The 6,569-nt window shown below is 42.4% G+C and overlaps 1 long non-coding RNA gene and 1 other non-coding gene across 2 annotated transcripts; both read right to left on the reverse strand.

The window, feature by feature from the left end:
- Positions 1–4,628: 4,628 nt before the first annotated feature.
- On the reverse strand, positions 4,629–4,704 carry trnaa-ugc (transfer RNA alanine (anticodon UGC)). The gene has a single exon. It is a non-coding gene; the product is annotated as a tRNA-Ala (tRNA).
- Positions 4,705–4,897: 193 nt separating this feature from the next.
- On the reverse strand, positions 4,898–6,182 carry LOC135530059 (uncharacterized). Its single transcript, XR_010453795.1, has 2 exons — positions 5,950–6,182; positions 4,898–4,993 (listed from the first exon to the last, which is right to left on the reverse strand). It is a non-coding gene; the product is annotated as an uncharacterized LOC135530059 (long non-coding RNA).
- Positions 6,183–6,569: the final 387 nt, after the last annotated feature.

Genomic DNA, 6,569 nt, shown 5'->3' on the forward strand with positions numbered 1-6,569 from the left:
ATAGTGAAATGCTGAATACAACAGGTGTAGTAGACCTCACAGTGAAATGCTGAATACAACAGGTGTAGTAGACCTTACAGTGAAATGCTGAATACAACAGGGGTAGTAGACCTCACAGTGAAATGCTGAATACAACAGGTGTAGCAGACCTCACAGTGAAATGCTGAATACAACAGGTGTAGTAGATCTTACAGGGAAATGCTGAATACAACAGGTGTAGTAGACCTCACAGTGAAATGCTGAATACAACAGGTGTTGTAGACCTTACAGTGAAATGCTGAATACAACAGGTGTAGTAGACCTTACAGTGAAATGCTGAATACAACAGGTGTAGACCTCACAGTGAAATGCTGAATACAACAGGTGTAGTAGACCTCACAGTGAAATGCTGAATACAACAGGTGTAGTAGATCTTACAGTGAAATGCTGAATACAACAGGTGTAGTGGAATTTACAGTGAAATGCTGAATTCCACAGGTGTTGTAGACCTTACAGTGAAATGCTGAATACAACAGGTGTAGTAGACCTCACAGTGAAATGCTGAATACAACAGGTGTAGTAGACCTCACAGTGAAATGCTGAATACAACAGGTGTAGTAGACCTTACAGTGAAATGCTGAATACAACAGGTGTAGACCTCACAGTGAAATGCTGAATACAACAGGTGTAGACCTCACAGTGAAATGCTGAATACAACAGGTGTAGACCTCACAGTGAAATGCTGAATACAACAGGTGTAGACCTCACAGTGAAATGCTGAATACAACAGGTGTAGTAGACCTCATAGTGAAATGCTGAATACAACAGGTGTAGTAGACCTTACAGTGAAATGCTGAATACAACAGGTGTAGTAGACCTTACAGTGAAATGCTGAATACAACAGGTGTAGTAGACCTCACAGTGAAATGCTGAATACAACAGGTGTAGTAGACCTTACAGTGAAATGCTGAATACAACAGGTGTAGGTAGACCTCACAGTGAAATGCTGAATACAACAAGTGTAGTAGAGGTTGTTTTCCTGGCACCACACGGCCAGGTCTCTGACCTCCTCCCTATACGCTGTCTCATTGTCGGTGATCAGGCCTACCACTGTTGTCATCGGCTAACTTAATGTCACCAAAGCCCCATATACTACCCATCATTGCGACCTGTATGCTCTCGTTGGCTGGCCCTTGTTTCATGTTCCTCGCCAAACCCACTTGCTCCAGGTCATCTAAAAGTATTTTCTAGGTAAAGCTCCGCCTTATGTCAGCTCACTGGTCACCATAGCAACACCCACCCATAGCACACACTCCAGCAGGTATTTTTCACTGGTCATAACCAAATGCATGCTTTTCAACCGTTCGCTGCCTGCACCCGCACGCCTGACTAGTATCACCACCCTGGATGGTTCCGACCTTGAATATGTGGACATCTATAAGTACCTAGGTGTCTGGCTAGACTGTAAATTCTCCTTCCAGACTCATATCAAACATCTCCAATCGAAAATCAAATCTAGAGTCTGCTTTCTATTCCGCAACAAAGCCTCCTTCTCCATATCCAGCTGCCTAACCAATGACTATCCTACCGATCCTCGACTTCGGCGACGTCATCTACAAAATAGCTTCCAACACTCTACTCGAAAGCAAACTGGATGCAGTTTATCACAGTGCCATCCGTTTTGTCACTAAAGCACCTTATACCACCCACCACCTCGACTTGTATGCTCTAGTCGGCTGGCCCTCGCTATATTCGTCGCCAGACCCACTGGTTCCAGGTCATCTACAAGTCCATGCTAGGTAAAGCTCCTTATCTCAGTTCACTGGTCACACGATGGCAACACCCACCCGTAAGATCATCCCTAAAGCCAACACGTCATTTGGCCGCCTTTCGTTCCAGTTCTGCTGCCTGTGACTGGAGCAATTTGCAAAAATCGCTGAAGTTGGAGACTTTTATCTCCCTCAACTTCAAACATCTGCTATCTGAGCAGCTAACCGATCGCTGCAGCTGTACATAGTCTTATCGTTAAATAGCCCACCCAATTTTACCTACCTCATCCCCATACTGTTTTTGTTATTTACTTTTCTGCTCTACCTGTACATGACCATCTGATCATTTATCACTCGTGTTAATCTGCAATATTGTAATTATCCGCCTACCTCCTCATGCCTTTTGCACACAATGTATATACTATTTTTTCTACTGTGTTATTGACTTGTTAATTGTTTACTCCATGTGTAACTCTGTGTTGTCTGTTCACACTGCTATGCTTTATCTTGGCCAGGTCGCAGTTGTAAATGAGAACTTGTTCTCAACTAGCCTACCTGGTTAAATAAAGGTGAAATAAAAATAGAATATTTTTAAAGTGAGCATGTTTGGGATGCTCTGGATCGACATGTACAACAGCGTGTTCAGTAACTTTGCTGATGTGTCGGGATTCAAATGATGGTCACACCAGATACTGACTGGTTTTCTGATCCGCCACACTGCCTTTTTTTAAGGGATATGTTACCAAATTCAAAGGCACTCGCACATCTGAGCAATCTAATTTGCAGGTGCATGGCAACAAATAACGAACAGATGAAGGAAAAGGGAAACAGCACACTGCTCTTGATAGTATCACTGATCTTTAATAAGCTTCCGTATCGGCCACACGGCCTTGACAGTTTTTGAAGCTCTGACAAAAGGCGTGTCCCGATCGTAAAGCTCTGACGAAGGCCGTGTCTCGGTCGTAAAGCTCTGGCCCGAAGGCCGTGTCTCGGTACGTAAAGCTCTGACGAAGGCCGTGTCCCGATACGTAAAGCTCTGGCGAAGGCCGTGTCCGTACGTAAACTCTGACGAAGGCCGTGTCCCGATGCGTAAAGCTCTGTGAAGGTCGTGTCCCGATCACGTAAAGCTCTGGCAGAAGGCCGTGTCTCGGTACGTAAAGCTCTGACGAAGGCCGTGTCTCGTACGTAAAGCTCTGACGAAGGCCGTGTCCGATACGTAAAGCTCTGGCGAAGGCCGTGTCCCGATGCGTAAAGCTCTGACGAAGGCCGTGTCTCGTACGTAAAGCTCATTAAAGATCAGTGATACTATCAAGAGCAGTGTGCGGTTTCCTTTTCCTTCAAGGGATATGTTACCAACAGATGCATATCTGTATTCCCAGTCATAAGAAATCCATAGACCAGGGCCCTAATGAATTTCCTTATGAACTCTAACTCAACAAAGTCTTCGGAAATTGTTGCATGTTGAGTTTATATTTTTGATCAGTATAATATACTTTAGCAGTCAAAGTTTGGACACACGAACACATTCCAGGGCTTTTACTTGTACTATTTTCTACATTGTAGAATAATAGTGAAGACATCAAAACTATGAAATAACAAATGGAATCATGTAGTAACCAAAGAGTGTTAAAAAAAAAGCTAATATATTTTTCAAAGTAACCACCCTTTGCACACTTGTTTGATTTGTTTAACACTTTTTGGTTACTACATGATTCAGTTTGTGTTCACTATTATTCTACAATGTAGAAAATAGTTCAAATAAGAATAACCCATCAATGAGTAGATTTGCTCTTTCCATAACAGACTGACCAGGTGAAAGCTATGATCCTTTATTGATGTCACCTGTTAAATCCACTTCAGTGTAGATGAAGGAGAGGAGTCAGGTTAAGGTTACTAAACCTTGACACATGGATTGTATCTGTGTCATTCAGAGGGTGAATGGGCAAGACAAAATATTTAAGTGTCTTTGAGGGGGTTATGGTAGGGAGTGCTGCTGGGTTTTCATGTTCAACAGTTTCCTGTGCATTATTAACAATGGTCAACCACCCAAAAGGACGTCCATCAGCCAACTAGAAAACTGTGGCTGTGTCATTATAGATGTAGTTGTATTCTATCCTGTGGCAGGCCGTGTCATTATAGAATGTAGTTGTATCCTACCCTGTGGCAGGCCGTGTCATTATAGAATGTAGTTGTATCCTACCCTGTGGCAGGCCGTGTCATAAAAGAATGTAGTTGTATTCTATCTGTGGCAGGCCGTGTCATTATAGAATGTAGTTACTTATTCCTATCCTGTGGCAGGCCGTGTCATTATAGAATGTTGTATTCTATCTTGTGGCAGGAGGCCGTGTCATTATAGAATGTAGTTGTATTCCTATCCTGTGGCAGGCCGTATCATTATAGAATGTAGTTGTATTCTATCCTGTGGCAGTAGGCCGTGTCATTATAGAATGTAGTTGTATTCTATCCTGTGGCAGTAGGCCGTGTCATTATAGAACGTTGTTGTATTCTATCCTGTGGCAGGCCGTGTCATTATAAAATGTTGTATTCTATCTTGTGGCAGGAGGCCGTGTCATTATAGAATGTAGTTGTATTCTATCCTGTGGCAGGCCGTATCATTATAGCATGTAGTTGTATTCTATCCTGTGGCAGTAGGCCGTGTCATTATAGAGCGTTGTTGTATTCTATCCTGTGGCAGGCCGTGTCATTATAGAATGTTGTATTCTATCTTGTGGCAGGAGGCCGTGTCATTATAAATGTTGTATTCTATCTTGTGGCAGGAGGCCGTGTCATTATAATATAATAATAATATATCCCATTTAGCAGACGCTTTTGTCCAAAGCGACTTACAAGTCGGCTGGGGCCACTACTTTTACATATGGGTGGTCCCAGTGGGAATCGAACCCACGACGCTTGGCGTTGCAAGCGCCATGCTCTACCGACTGAGCCACACAGGACCCTATATAGAATGTTGTATTCTATCTTGTGGCAGGAGGCCGTGTCATTATAGAATGTAGTTGTATTCTATCCTGTGGCAGGCCGTGTCATTATAGAATGAAGTTGTATTCTATCTTGTGGCAGGAGGCCGTCGTATTCTGACGCGGTCTAGTAACTAAATGTTTGTGCACACTAAGACAGACAGACCAAAGAAACACCATTCAACCAAGTTTATTTGTAACATTAAGAGTGAAATGTCTACTTCTCCCCCTGCGGCTGGTCTGGCATACTCCTGATGATGTCAGAATCACCTGTTAATAGACCAATATTACATTTAGCATACAAGATCCAATCAACAACACAGGTGATATAGGTAAAACCAGTTGTGTAAAGTACTTTATCAATATGTTTGACTACTTTTACTTCACTCCTAAAGAAAACAGTATTTTTTACATTTTGAATACTTAAGGAGGAAAAAGGTCTGATTCACACACTTAAAGGGAACGTCCCTACTGCCTCTGATCTGGCAGAATCACTAAACATTTGTAAATTGTTTGAGCATGCCCCTGACTATCCGCAAATAAATAAATAGAAAATGTGGCCGTCTGCTTTGCTTAAGATAAGGACTTTTATAAATGATTTACACTTATCAAAAGTACCAATACTTTCAGACCATGTACTGTTGTTTTTGCATTAAAACAGCAGAAAATACAATATTTGTGGTTATAGAAAACATTTCACATTGGTTTAGATGGTACAATGATACTCTAAACTATACTTGTTTTGTCACAAAATGAAATTAGCGAACTAATAGAATTTTAGCAACCAGGAAATGGTGGAGCAATTAACTTGGAGACCTAAGGCATTGTCACTAATGAGGCAGGAAGTAACTGACTAGAGCAGAGCGCCCAGTCAGTTCAGGTAATTGCACCATTGGGTGTTTAGCTAGTGATTCACTAGTGCTGGTCAGACCACCGTATATACAACTGGTGCAAAAATCCACAACGGGAAAATTAGTGCGCAACGGTGCAAGACAAACACATCTACACATTCGTGAAAAACGATTAAATCAAACATACTCATGTCATGTGAAAGTAGAGCAGTTTGATAAGGTTTTGTTGACCATTCTCCTGACGTTCATGTTATCTTTGAAAACAATGATGTTTGAATGAACCGTATCAAACTGCTCACTACTAAAGGATTGTCTGCAGACCATCCAACAGAATGGGCGTGGTAAACAGGACATGCAGTCTGATTGGACACTCACCGGGGTCGATGATAGCCAGTGTGCACACCCTGAAGTACTTTCCACAGGCCGTGCCCAGCTCGATGTTGTTCCCACTGTAGTGATGGACGCCAGTCTTGGCCAACATGGCATAGTACTCCACTTCAGACTTCCTGAGGAGGACAAATACCTTTTATCAAAGTATGCCCATGTGTGTGTGTTACTGAATGAAACACGATCCTGTGTGTGTGTGTTACTGAATGAAACACGATCCTGTGTGTGTTTACTGAATGAAACACGATCCTGTGTGTGTGTTACTGAATGAAACACGATCCTGTGTGTGTGTGTTACTGAATGAAACCACGATCCTGTGTGTGTGTGTTACTGAATGAAACACGATCCTGTGTGTGTGTGTTACTGAATGAAACACGATCCTGTGTGTGTGTGTTACTGAATGAAACACGATCCTGTGTGTGTGTGTGTTACTGAATGAAACACGATCCTGTGTGTGTGTGTTACTGAATGAAACACGATCCTGTGTGTGTGTGTTACTGAATGAAACACGATCCTGTGTGTGTGTTACTGAATGAAACACGATCTGTGTGTGTGTGTTACTGAATGAAACACGATCCTGTGTGTGTGTGTTACTGAATGAAACACGA

This window comes from Oncorhynchus masou, unplaced genomic scaffold, assembly GCF_036934945.1.
Source record: "Oncorhynchus masou masou isolate Uvic2021 unplaced genomic scaffold, UVic_Omas_1.1 unplaced_scaffold_12449, whole genome shotgun sequence".
Taxonomy (NCBI): Eukaryota; Metazoa; Chordata; class Actinopteri; order Salmoniformes; family Salmonidae; genus Oncorhynchus; species Oncorhynchus masou.